Below are 16,352 nucleotides of genomic sequence, written 5' to 3'. Positions count from 1 at the left end.
TATATGAGACAGCAGCAGAGTGTAAGAGAGTGTAACAGAGTATAGGAGACAGTAACAGAGTATAGGAGACAGTAACAGAGTGTAAGAGACAGTAACAGAGTGTACGAGACAGTAACAGAGTGTAAGATACAGTAACAGAGTGTATGACAGTGTAGTAGAGTGTAAGAGACAGTAACAGAGCGTAAGAGATAGTAGCAGAGTGTAAGAGACAGTAGCAGAGTGAAAGGGACAGTAACAGAGTGTAAGAGACAGTAGCAGAGTGTTAGATACAGTAACAGACTGTAAGAGACAGTAGCAGAGTGTAAGAGAGTGTAAGAGACAGTAACAGTGTGTAAGAGGGTGTAACAGCGTGTAAGAGAGTGTAACAGCGTGGAAGAGAGTGTAACAGAGTGTAAGAGAGTGTAAGAGACAGTAACAGAGTGTAAGAGGGTGTAAGAGACAGTAGCAGAGTGTAGGAGAGTGTAAGAGAGTGTAAGAGACAGTAACAGAGTATAAGAGAGTGTAACAGAGTGTAAGAGACAGTAACAGAGTGTAGGAGAGTGTAGTAGAGTGTAAGAGACAGTAAGAGAGCGTAAGAGACAGAAGCAGAGTGAAACAGAGAGTAGCAGAGTGTAAGAGACAGTAGCAGAGTGTAAGAAACAGTAGCAGAGTGTAAGAGAGTGTAAGAGACAGTAACAGAGTGTAAGAGAGTGTAACAGCATGTAAGAGAGTGTAACATAGTGTAAGAGAGTGTAAGAGACAGTAACAGAGTGTAGGAGAGTGTAAGAGACAGTAACAGAGTGTAAGAGACAGTAACAGAGTGTAAGAGACAGCAGCAGAGTGTAAGAGAGTGTAACATAGTGTAATAGAGTGTAAGAGACAGTAGCAGAGTGTAATAGACAGTAACAGAGTGTAAGAGAGTGTAAGAGACAGTAGCAGAGTGTAATAGACAGTAACAGAGTGTAAGAGAAAGTTATAGACAGTAGCAGAGTTTAAGAGACAGTAACAGAGTGTAAGAGACAGTAACAGAGTGTAAGAGGGTGTAAGAGACAGTAGCAGAGTGTAGGAGAGTGTAAGAGAGTGTAAGAGAGTGTAAGAGACAGTAACAGAGTGTAAGAGACAGTAACAGAGTGTAAGAGACAGCAGCAGAGTGTAAGAGAGTGTAAGAGACAGTAACAGAGGGTAAGAGAGTGTAACAGAGTGTAAGAGACAGTAACAGAGTGTACGAGACAGTAACAGAGTGTAAGAGACAGTAACAGAGTGTACGAGAGTGTAGTAGAGTGTAAGAGACAGTAACAGAGCGTAAGAGACAGTAGCAGAGTGTAAGAGACAGAAGCAGAGTGAAACAGATAGTAGCAGAGTGTAAGAGACAGTAGCAGAGTGTAAGAGACAGTAGCAGATTGTAAGAGAGTGTAAGAGACAGTAACAGAGTGTAAGAGAGTGTAACAGCGTGCAAGAGAGTGTAACAGAGTGTAAGAGAGTGTAAGAGACAGTAACAGAGTGTAGGAGAGTGTAAGAGACAGTAACAGAGTGTAAGAGACAGTAACAGAGTGTAAGAGACAGCAGCAGAGTGTAAGAGAGTGTAACGTAGTGTAAGAGAGTGTAAGAGACAGTAGCAGAGTGTAATAGACAGTAACAGAGTGTAAGAGAGTGTAAGAGACAGTAGCAGAGTGTAAGAGGCAGTAACAGAGTGTAAGAGAGTGTTATAGACAGTAGCAGAGTTTAAAAGACAGTAACAGAGTGTAAGAGACAGTAACAGAGTGTAAGAGGGTGTAAGAGACAGTAGCAGAGTGTAGGAGAGTATAAGAGAGTGTAGGAGAGTGTAAGAGAGTGTAAGAGAGTGTAAGAGACAGTAACAGGGTGTAAGAGACAGCAGCAGAGTGTAAGAGAGTGTAAGAGACAGTAACAGAGTGTAAGAGAGTGTAACAGAGTGTAAGAGACAGTAACAGAGTGTACGAGACAGTAACAGAGTGTAAGAGAGAGTAACAGAGTGTACGAGAGTGTAGTAGAGTGTAAGAGACAGTAACAGAGCGTAAGAGACAGTAGCAGAGGGTAAGAGACAGAAGCAGATTGTAAGAGAGTGAAAGAGACAGTAGCAGAGTGTAATAGACAGTAACAGAGTGTAAGAGAGTGTTATAGACAGTAGCAGAGTTTAAGAGACAGTAACAGAGTGTAAGAGACAGTAACAGAGTGTAAGAGGGTGTAAGAGACAGTAGCAGAGTGTAGGAGAGTGTAAGAGTTTGTAAGAGAGTGTAAGAGACAGTAACAGAGTGTAAGAGACAGTAACAGAGTGTAAGAGACAGCAGCAGAGTGTAAGAGAGTGTAAGAGACAGTAATAGAGTGTAAGAGAGTGTTATAGACAGTAGCAGAGTTTAAGAGACAGTAACAGAGTGTAAGAGACAGTAACAGAGTGTAAGAGGGTGTAAGAGACAGTAGCAGAGTGTAGGAGAGTGTAAGAGTTTGTAAGAGAGTGTAAGAGACAGTAACAGAGTGTAAGAGACAGCAGCAGAGTGTAAGAGAGTGTAAGAGACAGTAACAGAGTGTAAGAGAGTGTAACAGAATGTAAGAGTCAGTAACAGAGTGTACGAGACAGTAACAGAGTGTAAGAGACAGTAACAGAGTGTACGAGAGTGTAGTAGAGTGTAAGAGACAGTAACAGAGCGTAAGAGACAGTAGCAGAGTGTAAGAGACAGAAGCAGATTGAAACAGAGAGTAGCAGAGTGTAAGAGACAGTAGCAGAGTGTAAGAGACAGTAGCAGATTGTAAGAGAGTGTAAGAGACAGTAACAGAGTGTAAGAGAGTGTAACAGCGTGTAAGAGAGTGTAACAGAGTGTAAGAGAGTGTAAGAGACAGTAACAGAGTGTAGGAGAGTGTAAGAGACAGTAACAGAGTGTAAGAGACAGTAACAGAGTGTAAGAGACAGCAGCAGAGTGTAAGAGAGTGTAAGAGACAGTAGCAGAGTGTAATAGACAGTAACAGAGTGTAAGAGAGTGTAAGAGACAGTAGCAGAGTGTAATAGACAGTAACAGAGTCTAAGAGAGTGTAATAGACAGTAGCAGAGTTTAAGAGACAGTAACAGAGTGTAAGAGACAGTAACAGAGTGTAAGAGACAGTAACAGAGTGAAAGAGACAGTAGCAGAGTGAAAGAAACAGTAGTAGAGTGTAGTAGAGTGTAGTAGAGTGTAAGAGAGTGTCACATGGCATATACCGTCCTCTAGGATCACATAGTCCCGAATGATCTCAGTATACTGTGAACGTCTTTGGGGATCTCTTCGCGTAGACATCGTAAACCTGTGTAAGAGACAGTAGCAGAGAGTAAGAGACGGTAACAGAGTATATGAGACAGTAGCAGAGTGTAAGAGAGTGTAACAGAGTATAGGAGACAGTAACAGAGTATAGGAGACAGTAACAGAGTGTAAGAGAATGTAAGAGACAGTAACAGAGTGTAAGAGAGTGTAACAGAGTGTAAGAGACAGTAACAGAGTGTAAGAGGATGTAAGAGACAGTAGCAGAGTGTAGGAGAGTGTAAGAGAGTGTAAGAGACAGTAACAGAGTGTAAGAGACATTAACAGAGTATATGAGACAGCAGCAGAGTGTAAGAGAGTGTAACAGAGTATAGGAGACAGTAACAGAGTATAGGAGACAGTAACAGAGTGTAAGAGACAGTAACAGAGTGTACAACAGTGTAGTAGAGCGTAAGAGACAGTAACAGAGTGTAAGAGATAGTAGCAGAGTGTAAGAGACAGTAGCAGAGTGTAAGAGACAGTAGCAGAGTGAAAGAGACAGTAACAGAGTGTAAGAGACAGTAGCAGAGTGTAAGATACAGTAACAGAGTGTAAGAGACAGTAGCAGAGTGTAAGAGAGTGTAAGAGACAGTAACAGTGTGTAAGAGGGTGTAACAGCGTGTAAGAGAGTTTAACAGCGTGTAAGAGAGTGTAAGAGAGTGTAAGAGACAGTAACAGAGTGTAAGAGAGTGTAACAGAGTGTAAGAGACAGTAACAGAGTGTACGAGAGTGTAGTAGAGTGTAAGAGACAGTAAGAGAGCGTAAGAGACAGAAGCAGAGTGAAACAGAGAGTAGCAGAGTGTAAGAGACAGTAGCAGAGTGTAAGAGACAGTAGCAGAGTGTAAGAGAGTGTAAGAGACAGTAACAGAGTGTAAGAGAGTGTAACAGCATGTAAGAAAGTGTAACAGAGTGTAAGGGAGTGTAAGAGACAGTAACAGAGTGTAGGAGAGTGTAAGAGACAGTAACAGAGTGTAAGAGACAGTAACAGAGTGTAAGAGACAGCAGCAGAGTGTAAGAGAGTGTAACATAGTGTAAGAGAGTGTAAGAGAAAGTAGCAGAGTGTAATAGACAGTAACAGAGTGTAAGAGAGTGTAAGAGACAGTAGCAGAGTGTAATAGACAGTAACAGAGTGTAAGAGAGTGTTATAGACAGTAGCAGAGTTTAAGAGACAGTAACAGAGTGTAAGAGACAGTAAGAGGGTGTAAGAGGGTGTAAGAGACAGTAGCAGAGTGTAGGAGAGTGTAAGAGAGTGTAAGAGAGTGTAAGAGACAGTAACAGAGTGTAAGAGACAGCAGCAGAGTGTAAGAGAGTGTAAGAGACAGTAACAGAGTGTAGGAGAGTGTAAGAGAGTGTAAGGGACAGTAACAGAGTGTAAGAGACAGTAACAGAGTATATGAGACAGCAGCAGAGTGTAAGAGAGTGTAACAGAGTATAGGAGACAGTAACAGAGTATAGGAGACAGTAACAGAGTGAAAGAGACAGTAACAGAGTGTACGAGACAGTAACAGAGTGTAAGATACAGTAACAGAGTGTATGACAGTGTAGTAGAGTGTAAGAGACAGTAACAGAGCGTAAGAGATAGTAGCAGAGTGTAAGAGACAGTAGCAGAGTGAAAGAGACAGTAACAGAGTGTAAGAGACAGTAGCAGAGTGTAAGATACAGTAGCAGAGTGTAAGAGACAGTAGCAGAGTGTAAGAGAGTGTAAGAGACAGTAACAGTGTGTAAGAGGGTGTAACAGCGTGTAAGAGAGTGTAACAGCGTGTAAGAGAGTGTAACAGCGTGTAAGAGAGTGTAACAGAGTGTAAGAGAGTGTAAGAGACAGTAACAGAGTGTAAGAGGGTGTAAGAGACAGTAGCAGAGTGTAAGAGAGTGTAACAGAGTGTAAGAGACAGTAACAGAGTGTAAGAGAGTGTAACAGAGTGTAAGAGACAGTAACAGAGTGTACGAGAGTGTAGAGAGTGTAAGAGACAGTAAGAGAGCGTAAGAGACAGAAGCAGAGTAAAACAGAGAGTAGCAGAGTGTATGAGACAGTAGCACAGTGTAAGAGACAGTAGCATAGTGTAAGAGACAGTAGCATAGTGTAAGAGAGTGTAAGAGACAGCAACAGAGTGTAAGAGAGTGTAACAGCATGGAAGAGAATGTAAGAGAGTGTAAGAGACAGTAACAGAGTGTAGGAGAGTGTAAGAGACAGTAACAGAGTGTAAGAGACAGTAACAGAGTGTAAGAGACAGCAGCAGAGTGTAAGAGAGTGTAACATAGTGTAAGAGAGTGTAAGAGACAGTAGCAGAGTGTAATAGACAGTAACAGAGTGTAAGAGAGTGTAAGAGACAGTAGCAGAGTGTAATAGACAGTAACAGAGTGTAAGAGAGTGTTCTAGACAGTAGCAGAGTTTAAGAGACAGTAACATAGTGTAAGAGACAGCAACAGAGTGTAAGAGGGTGTAAGAGACAGTAGCAGAGTGTAGGAGAGTGTAAGAGAGTGTAAGAGACAGTAACAGAGTGTAAGAGACAGCAGCAGAGTGTAAGAGAGTGTAAGAGACAGTAACAGAGTGTAAGAGACAGTAACAGAGTGTACAAGACAGTAACAGAGTGTAAGAGACAGTAACAGAGTGTACGAGACAGTAGCAGAGTGTAAGAGACAGAAGCAGAGTGAAACAGAGAGTAGCAGAGTGTAAAAGACAGTAGCAGAGTGTAAGAGACAGTAGCAGATTGTAAGAGAGTGTAAGAGACAGTAACAGAGTGTAAGAGAGTGGAACAGCGTGTAAGAGAGTGTAACAGAGTGTAAGAGACAGTAACAGAGTGTAGGAGAGTGTAAGAGACAGTAACAGAGTGTAAGAGACAGCAGCAGAGTGTAAGAGAGTGTAACATAGTGTAAGAGAGTGTAAGAGACAGTAGCAGAGTGTAATAGACAGTAACAGAGTGTAAGAGAGTGTTATAGACAGTAGCAGAGTTTAAGAGACAGTAACAGAGTGTAAGAGACAGTAACAGAGTGAAAGAGACAGTATCAGAGTGAAAGAAACAGTAGTAGAGTGTAGTAGAGTGTAGTAGAGTGTAAGAGAGTGTCACATGGCATATACCGTCCTCTAGGATCACATAGTCCCGAATGATCTCAGTATACTGTGAACGTCTTTGGGGATCTCTTCGCGTAGACATCGTAAACCTGTGTAAGAGACAGTAGCAGAGAGTAAGAGACGGTAACAGAGTATATGAGACAGTAGCAGAGTGTACGAGAGTATAGGAGACAGTAACAGAGTATAGGAGACAGTAACAGAGTGTAAGAGAATGTAAGAGACAGTAACAGAGTGTAAGAGAGTGTAACAGAGTGTAAGAGACAGTAACAGAGTGTAAGAGGGTGTAAGGTGTAAGAGACAGTAGCAGAGTATAGGAGAGTGTAAGAGAGTGTAAGAGACAGTAACAGAGTGTAAGAGACAGTAACAGAGTATATGAGACAGCAGCAGAGTGTAAGAGAGTGTAACAGAGTATAGGAGACAGTAACAGAGTATAGGAGACAGTAACAGAGTGTAAGAGACAGTAACAGAGTGTACGAGACAGTAACAGAGTGTAAGATACAGTAACAGAGTGTATGACAGTGTAGTAGAGTGTAAGAGACAGTAACAGAGCGTAAGAGATAGTAGCAGAGTGTAAGAGACAGTAGCAGAGTGAAAGAGACAGTAACAGAGTGTAAGAGACAGTAGCAGAGTGTAAGATACAGTAACAGAGTGTAAGAGAATGTAGCAGATTGTAAGAGAGTGTAAGAGACAGTAACAGTGTGTAAGAGGGTGTAACAGCGTGTAAGAGGGTGTAACAGCGTGTAAGAGAGTGTAACAGTGTGTAAGAGAGTGTAACAGAGTGTAAGAGAGTGTAAGAGACAGTAACAGAGTGTAAGAGGGTGTAAGAGACAGTAGCAGAGTGTAGGAGAGTGTAAGAGAGTGTAAGAGACAGTAAAAGAGTGTAAGAGACAGTAACAGAGTATATGAGACAGCAGCAGAGTGTAAGAGAGTGTAACAGAGTGTACGAGACAGTAACAGAGTGTAAGATACAGTAACAGAGTGTATGACAGTGTAGTAGAGTGTAAGAGACAGTAACAGAGCGTAAGAGATAGTAGCAGAGCGTAAGAGACAGTAGCAGAGTGAAAGAGACAGTAACAGAGTGTAAGAGACAGTAACAGAGTGTAAGAGACAGTAGCAGAGTGTAAGATACAGTAACAGAGTGTAAGAGACAGTAGCAGGGTGTAAGGGAGTGTAAGAGACAGTAACAGTGTGTAAGAGGGTGTAACAGCGTGTAAGAGAGTGTAACAGCGTGTAAGAGAGTGTAACAGAGTGTAAGAGAGTGTAAGAGACAGTAACAGAGTGTAAGAGGGTGTAAGAGACAGTAGCAGAGTGTAGGAGAGTGTAAGAGACAGTAACAGAGTGTAACAGAGTGTAACAGAGTGTAAGAGACAGTAACAGAGTGTACGAGAGTGTAGTAGAGTGTAAGAGACAGTAAGAGAGTGTAAGAGACAGAAGCAGAGTGAAACAGAGAGTAGCAGAGTATAAGAGACAGTAGCAGAGTGTAAGAGACAGTAGCAGAGTGTAAGAGAGTGTAAGAGACAGTAACAGAGTGTAAGAGAGTGTAACAGCATGTAAGAGAGTGTAACAGAGTGTAAGAGAGTGTAAGAGACAGTAACAGAGTGTAAGAGACAGTAACAGAGTGTAAGAGAGTGTTATAGACAGTAGCAGAGTTTAAGAGACAGTAACAGAGTGTAAGAGACAGTAACAGAGTGTACGAGGGTGTAAGAGACAGTAGCAGAGTGTAGGAGAGTGTAAGAGAGTGTAAGAGAGTGTAAGAGACAGTAACAGAGTGTAAGAGACAGTAACAGAGTGTAAGAGACAGCAGCAGAGTGTAAGAGAGTGTAAGAGACAGTAACAGAGTGTAAGAGAGTGTAACAGAGTGTAAGAGACAGTAACAGAGTGTACGAGACAGCAGCAGAGTGTAAGAGAGTGTAAGAGACAGTAGCAGAGTGTAATAGACAGTAACAGAGTGTAAGAGAGTGTAAGAGACAGTAGCAGAGTGTAATAGACAGTAACAGAGTGTAAGAGAGTATTATAGACAGTAGCAGAGTTTAAGAGACAGTAACAGAGTGTAAGAGACAGTAACAGAGTGTAAGAGGGTGTAAGAGACAGTAGCAGAGTGTAGGAGAGTGTAAGAGAGTGTAAGAGAGTGTAAGAGACAGTAACAGAGTGTAAGATACATTAACAGAGTGTAAGAGACAGCAGCAGAGTGTAAGAGAGTGTAAGAGACAATAACAGAGTGTAAGAGAGTGTTACAGAGTGTAAGAGACAGTAACAGAGTGTACGAGACAGTAACAGAGTGTAAGAGACAGAAACAGAGTGTACGAGAGTGTAGTAGAGTGTAAGAGACAGTAACAGAGCGTAGGAGACAGTAGCAGAGTGTAAGAGACAGAAGCAGAGTGAAACAGAGAGTAGCAGAGTGTAAGAGACAGTAGCAGAGTGTAAGAGACAGTAGCAGATTGTAAGAGAGTGTAAGAGACAGTAACAGAGTGTAAGAGAGTGTAACAGCGTGTAAGAGAGTGTAACAGCGTGTAAGAGAGTGTAACAGAGTGTAAGAGAGTGTAAGAGAGTGTAAGAGACAGTAACAGAGTGTAAGAGACAGTAACAGAGTGTAAGAGACAGCAGCAGAGTGTAAGAGAGTGTAACATAGTGTAAGAGAGTGTAAGAGACAGTAGCAGAGTGTAATAGACAGTAACAGAGTGTAAGAGAGTGTAAGAGACAGTAGCAGAGTGTAATAGACAGTAACAGAGTCTAAGAGAGTGTAATAGACAGTAGAAGAGTTTAAGAGACAGTAACAGAGTGTAAGAGACAGTAACAGAGTGAAAGAGACAGTAGCAGAGTGAAAGAGACAGTAGTAGAGTGTAGTAGAGTGTAGTAGAGTGTAAGAGAGTGTCACATGGCATATACCGTCCTCTAGGATCACATAGTCCCGAATGATCTCAGTATACTGTGAACGTCTTTGGGGATCTCTTCGCGTAGACATCGTAAACCTGTGTAAGAGACAGTAGCAGAGAGTAAGAGACGGTAACAGAGTATATGAGACAGTAGCAGAGTGTAAGAGAGTGTAACAGAGTATAGGAGACAGTAACAGAGTATAGGAGACAGTAACAGAGTGTAAGAGAATGTAAGAGACAGTAACAGAGTGTAAGAGAGTGTAACAGAGTGTAAGAGACAGTAACAGAGTGTAAGAGGATGTAAGAGACAGTAGCAGAGTGTAGGAGAGTGTAAGAGAGTGTAAGAGACAGTAACAGAGTGTAAGAGACAGTAACAGAGTATATGAGACAGCAGCAGAGTGTAAGAGAGTGTAACAGAGTATAGGAGACAGTAACAGAGTATAGGAGACAGTAACAGAGTGTAAGAGACAGTAACAGAGTGTACAACAGTGTAGTAGAGCGTAAGAGACAGTAACAGAGTGTAAGAGATAGTAGCAGAGTGTAAGAGACAGTAGCAGAGTGTAAGAGACAGTAGCAGAGTGAAAGAGACAGTAACAGAGTGTAAGAGACAGTAGCAGAGTGTAAGATACAGTAACAGAGGGTAAGAGACAGTAGCAGAGTGTAAGAGAGTGTAAGAGACAGTAACAGTGTGTAAGAGGGTGTAACAGCGTGTAAGAGAGTGTAACAGCGTGTAAGAGAGTGTAAGAGAGTGTAAGAGACAGTAACAGAGTGTAAGAGGGTGTAAGAGACAGTAGCAGAGTGTAGGAGAGTGTAAGAGAGTGTAAGAGACAGGAACAGAGTGTAAGAGAGTGTAACAGAGTGTAAGAGACAGTAACAGAGTGTACGAGAGTGTAGTAGAGTGTAAGAGACAGTAAGAGAGCGTTAGAGACAGAAGCAGAGTGAAACAGAGAGTAGCAGAGTGTAAGAGACAGTAGCAGAGTGTAAGAGACAGTAGCAGAGTGTAAGAGAGTGTAAGAGACAGTAACAGAGTGTAAGAGAGTGTAACAGCATGTAAGAAAGTGTAACAGAGTGTAAGAGAGTGTAAGAGACAGTAACAGAGTGTAGGAGAGTGTAAGAGACAGTAACAGAGTGTAAGAGACAGCAGCAGAGTGTAAGAGAGTGTAACATAGTGTAAGAGAGTGTAAGAGACAGTAGCAGAGTGTAATAGACAGTAACAGAGTGTAAGAGGGTGTAAGAGACAGTAGCAGAGTGTAGGAGAGTGTAAGAGAGTGAAAGAGAGTGTAAGAGACAGTAACAGAGTGTAAGAGACAGTAAGAGAGTGTAAGAGACAGTAACAGAGTGTAAGAGAGTGTAACAGAGTGTAAGAGACAGTAACAGAGTGTACGAGACAGTAACAGAGTGTAAGAGACAGTAACAGAGTGTACGAGAGTGTAGTAGAGTGTAAGAGACAGTAACAGAGCGTAAGAGACAGTAGCAGAGTGTAAGAGACAGAAGCAGAGTGAAACAGAGAGTAGCAGAGTGTAAGAGACAGTAGCAGAGTGTAAGAGACAGTAGCAGATTGTAAGAGAGTGTAAGAGACAGTAACAGAGTGTAAGAGAGTGTAACAGCGTGTAAGAGAGTGTAACAGAGTGTAAGAGAGTGTAAGAGACAGTAACAGAGTGTAGGAGAGTGTAAGAGACAGTAACAGTGTGTAAGAGACAGCAGCAGAGTGTAAGAGATTGTAACATAGTGTAAGAGAGTGTAAGAGACAGTAGCAGAGTGTAATAGACAGTAACAGAGTGTAAGAGAGTGTAAGAGACAGTAGCAGAGTGTCATAGACAGTAACAGAGTGTAAGAGAGTGTTATAGACAGTAGCAGAGTTTAAGAGACAGTAACAGAGTGTAAGAGACAGTAACAGAGTGTAAGAGAATGTAAGAGACAGTAACAGAGTGTAAGAGAGTGTAACAGAGTGTAAGAGACAGTAACAGAGTGTAAGAGGGTGTAAGAGACAGTAGCAGAGTGTAGGAGAGTGTAAGAGAGTGTAAGAGACAGTAACAGAGTGTAGGAGAGTGTAAGAGACAGTAACAGAGTGTAAGAGACAGTAACAGAGTGTAAGAGACAGCAGCAGAGTGTAAGAGAGTGTAACATAGTGTAAGAGAGTGTAAGAGACAGTAGCAGAGTGTAATAGACAGTAACAGAGTGTAAGAGAGTGTAACAGAGTATATGAGACAGCAGCAGAGTGTAAGAGAGTGTAACAGAGTATAGGAGACAGTAACAGAGTATAGGAGACAGTAACAGAGTGTAAGAGACAGTAACAGAGTGTACGAGACAGTAACAGAGTGTAAGATACAGTAACAGAGTGTATGACAGTGTAGTAGAGTGTAAGAGACAGTAACAGAGCGTAAGAGATAGTAGCAGAGTGTAAGAGACAGTAGCAGAGTGAAAGAGACAGTAACAGAGTGTTAGAGACAGTAGCAGAGTGTAGGATACAGTAACAGACTGTAAGAGACAGTAGCAGAGTGTAAGAGACAGTAACAGTGTGTAAGAGGGTGTAACAGCGTGTAAGAGAGTGTAACAGCGTGTAAGAGAGTGTAACAGAGTGTAAGAGAGTGTAAGAGACAGTAACAGAGTGTAATAGGGTGTAAGAGACAGTAGCAGAGTGTAGGAGAGTGTAAGAGAGTGTAAGAGACAGTAAGAGAGCGTAAGAGACAGAAGCAGAGTGAAACAGAGAGTAGCAGAGTGTAAGAGACAGTAGCAGAGTGTAAGAAACAGTAGCAGAGTGTAAGAGAGTGTAAGAGACTGTAACATAGTGTAAGAGAGTGTAACAGCATGTAAGAGAGTGTAACATAGTGTAAGAGAGTGTAAGAGACAGTAACAGAGTGTAGGAGAGTGTAAGAGACAGTAACAGAGTGTAAGAGACAGCAGCAGAGTGTAAGAGAGTGTAACATAGTGTACGAGAGTGTAAGAGACAGTAGCAGAGTGTAATAGACAGTACCAGAGTGTAAGAGAGTGTAAGAGACAGTAGCAGAGTGTAATAGACAGTAACAGAGTGTAAGAGAGTGTGAGAGACAGTAGCAGAGTGTAATAGACAGTAACAGAGTGTAAGAGAAAGTTAGAGACAGTAGCAGAGTTTAAGAGACAGTAACAGAGTGTAAGAGACAGTAACAGAGTGTAAGAGGGTGTAAGAGACAGTAGCAGAGTGTAGGAGAGTGTAAGAGAGTGTAAGAGACAGTAACAGAGTGTAAGAGACAGTAACAGAGTGTAAGAGACAGCAGCAGAGTGTAAGAGAGTGTAAGAGACAGTAACAGAGGGTAAGAGAGTGTAACAGAGTGTAAGAGACAGTAACAGAGTGAAAGAGACAGTAACAGAGTGTACGAGACAGTAACAGAGTGTACGAGAGTGTAGTAGAGTGTAAGAGACAGTAACAGAGCGTAAGAGACAGTAGCAGAGTGTAAGAGACAGAAGCAGAGTGAAACAGAGAGTAGCAGAGTGTAAGAGACAGTAGCAGAGTGTAAGAGACAGTAGCAGATTGTAAGAGAGTGTAAGAGACAGTAACAGAGTGTAAGAGAGGGTAACAGCATGTAAGAGAGTGTAACAGAGTGTAAGAGAGTGTAAGAGACAGTAACAGAGTGTAGGAGAGTGTAAGAGACAGTAACAGAGTGTAAGAGACAGTAACAGAGTGTAAGAGACAGCAGCAGAGTGTAAGAGAGTGTAACATAGTGTAAGAGAGTGTAAGAGACAGTAGCAGAGTGTAATAGACAGTAACAGAGTGTAAGAGAGTGTAAGATACAGTAGCAGAGTGTAATAGACAGTAACAGAGCGTAAGAGAGTGTTATAGACAGTAGCAGAGTTTAAGAGACAGTAACAGAGTGTAAGAGACAGTAACAGAGTGTAAGAGGGTGTAAGAGACAGTAGCAGAGTGTAGGAGAGTGTAAGAGAGTGTAAGAGAGTGTAAGAGACAGTAACAGAGTGTAAGAGACAGTAACAGAGTGTAAGAGACAGCAGCAGAGTGTAAGAGAGTGTAAGAGACAGTAACAGAGTGTACGAGACAGTAACAGAGTGTAAGAGACAGTAACAGAGTGTACGAGAGTGTAGTAGAGTGTAAGAGACAGTAGCAGAGAGTAAGAGACGGTAACAGAGTATATGAGACAGTAGCAGAGTGTAAGAGAGTGTAACAGAGTATAGGAGACAGTAACAGAGTGTAAGAGAATGTAAGAGACAGTAGCAGAGTGTAGGAGAGTGTAAGAGAGTGTAAGAGACAGTAACAGAGTGTAAGAGACAGTAACAGAGTATATGAGATAGCAGCAGAGTGTAAGAGAGTGTAACAGAGTATAGGAGACAGTAACAGAGTATTGGAGACAGTAACAGAGTGTAAGAGACAGTAACAGAGTGTATGAGACAGTAACAGAGAGTACGAGACAGTAACAGAGTGTATGACAGTGTAGTAGAGTGTAAGAGACAGTCACAGAGCGTACGAGATAGTAGCAGAGTGTAAGAGACAGTAGCAGAGTGTAAGATACAGTAACAGAGTGTAAGAGACAGTAGCAGAGTGTAAGAGAGTGTAAGAGACAGTAACAGTGTGTAAGAGGGTGTAACAGCATGTAAGAGAGTGTAACAGCGTGTAAGAGAGTGTAACAGAGTGTAAGAGAGTGTAAGAGACAGTAACAGAGTGTAAGAGGGTGTAAGAGACAGTAGCAGAGTGTAGGAGAGTGTAAGAGACAGTAACAGAGTGTAAGAGAGTGTAACAGAGTGTAAGAGACAGTAACAGAGTGTATGAGAGTGTAGTAGAGTGTAAGAGACAGTAGCAGAGTGTAAGAGACAGTAGCAGAGTGTAAGAGAGTGTAAGAGACAGTAACAGAGTGTAAGAGAGTGTAACAGCATGTAAGAGAGTGTAACAGAGTGTAAGAGAGTGTAAGAGACAGTAACAGAGTGTAGGAGAGTGTAAGAGACAGTAACAGAGTGTAAGAGACAGTAACAGAGTGTAAGAGACAGCAGCAGAGTGTAAGAGAGTGTAACATAGTGTAAGAGAGTGTAAGAGACAGTAGCAGAGTGTAATAGACAGTAACAGAGTGTAAGAGAGTGTAAGAGACAGTAGCAGAGTGTAATAGACAGTAACAGAGTGTAAGAGAGTGTTATAGACAGTAGCAGAGTTTGAGAGATAGTAACAGAGTGTAAGAGACAGTAACAGAGTGTAAGAGGGTGTAAGAGACAGTAGCAGAGTGTAGGAGAGTGTAAGAGAGTGTAAGAGAGTGTAAGAGACAGTAACAGAGTGTAAGAGACAGTAACAGAGTGTAAGAGACAGCAGCAGAGTGTAAGAGAGTGTAAGAGACAGTAACAGAGTGTAAGAGAGTGTAACAGAGTGTAAAAGACAGTAACAGAGTGTACGAGACAGTAACAGAGTGTAAGAGACAGTAACAGAGTGTACGAGAGTGTAGTAGAGTGTAAGAGACAGGAACAGAGCGTAAGAGACAGTAGCAGAGTGTAAGAGACAGAAGCAGAGTGAAAAAGAGAGTAACAGAGTGTAAGAGACAATAGCAGAGTGTAAGAGACAGTAGCAGATTGTAAGAGAGTGTAAGAGACAGTAACAGAGTGTAAGAGAGTGTAACAGCGTGTAAGAGAGTGTAACAGCGTGTAAGAGAGTGTATGAGACAGTAACAGAGTGTAGGAGAGTGTAAGAGACAGTAACAGAGTGTAAGAGACAGTAACAGAGTGTAAGAGACAGCAGCAGAGTGTAAGAGAGTGTAACATAGTGTAAGAGAGTGTAAGAGACAGTAGCAGAGTGTAATAGACAGTAACAGAGTGTAAGAGAGTGTAAGAGACAGTAGCAGAGTGTAATAGACAGTAACAGAGTGTAAGAGAGTGTTATAGACAGTAGCAGAGTGTAAGAGACAGTAACAGAGTGTAAGAGGGTGTAAGAGACAGTGGCAGAGTGTAGGAGAGTGTAAGAGAGTGTAAGAGAGTGTAAGAGAGTGTAAGAGAGTGTAAGAGACAGTAACAGAGTGTAAGAGACAATAACAAAGTGTAAGAGACAGCAGCAGAGTGTAAGAGAGTGTAAGAGACAGTAACAGAGTGTAAGAGAGTGTAACAGAGTGTAAGAGACAGTAACAGAGTGTACGAGAGTGTAGTAGAGTGTAAGAGACAGTAACAGAGCGTAAGAGACAGTAGCAGAGTGTAAGAGACAGAAGCAGAGCGAAACAGAGAGTAGCAGAGTGTAAGAGACAGTAGCAGATTGTAAGAGAGTGTAAGAGACAGTAACAGAGTGTAAGAGAGTGTAACAGCGTGTAAGAGAGTGTAACAGAGTGTAAGAGAGTGTAAGAGACAGTAACAGAGTGTAGGAGAGTGTAAGAGACAGTAACAGAGTGTAAGAGACAGTAACAGAGTGTAAGAGACAGCAGCAGAGTGTAAGAGAGTGTAACATAGTGTAAGAGAGTGTAAGAGACAGTAGCAGAGTGTAATAGACAGTAACAGAGTGTAAGAGAGTGTAAGAGACAGTAGCAGAGTGTAATAGACAGTAACAGAGTGTAAGAGAGTGTTATAGACAGTAGCAGAGTTTAAGAGACAGTAACAGAGTGTAAGAGACAGTAACAGAGTGTAAGAGACAGTAACAGAGTGAAAGAGACAGTAGCAGAGTGAAGGAAACAGTAGTAGAGTGTAGTAGAGTGTAGTAGAGTGTAAGAGAGTGTAAGAGAGTGTCACATGGCATATACCGTCCTCTAGGATCACATAGTCCCGAATGATCTCAGTATACTGTGAACGTCTTTGGGGATCTCTTCGCGTAGACATCGTAAACCTGTGTAAGAGACAGTAGCAGAGAGTAAGAGACGGTAACAGAGTATATGAGACAGTAGCAGAGTGTAAGAGAGTGTAACAGAGTATAGGAGACAGTAACAGAGTGGAAGAGAATGTAAGAGACAGTAACAGAGTGTAAGAGAGTCTAACAGAGTGTAAGAGACAGTAACAGAGTGTAAGAGAGTGGAAGAGACAGTAGCAGAGTGTAATAGACAGTAACAGAGTGGAAGAGAGTGTTATAGACAGTAGCAGAGTTTAAGAGACAGTAACAGAGTGGAAGAGACAGTAACAGAGTGTATTAGGGTGTAAGAGACAGTAGCAGAGTGTAAGAGAGTGTAAGAGAGTGTAAGAGACAGTAACAGAGTGTAAGAGACAGTA

This window comes from Spea bombifrons, chromosome 3 (assembly GCF_027358695.1).
Source record: "Spea bombifrons isolate aSpeBom1 chromosome 3, aSpeBom1.2.pri, whole genome shotgun sequence".
NCBI classification, from domain to species: domain Eukaryota; kingdom Metazoa; phylum Chordata; class Amphibia; order Anura; family Pelobatidae; genus Spea; species Spea bombifrons.
Note: the sequence above shows the minus strand (reverse complement) of the source record.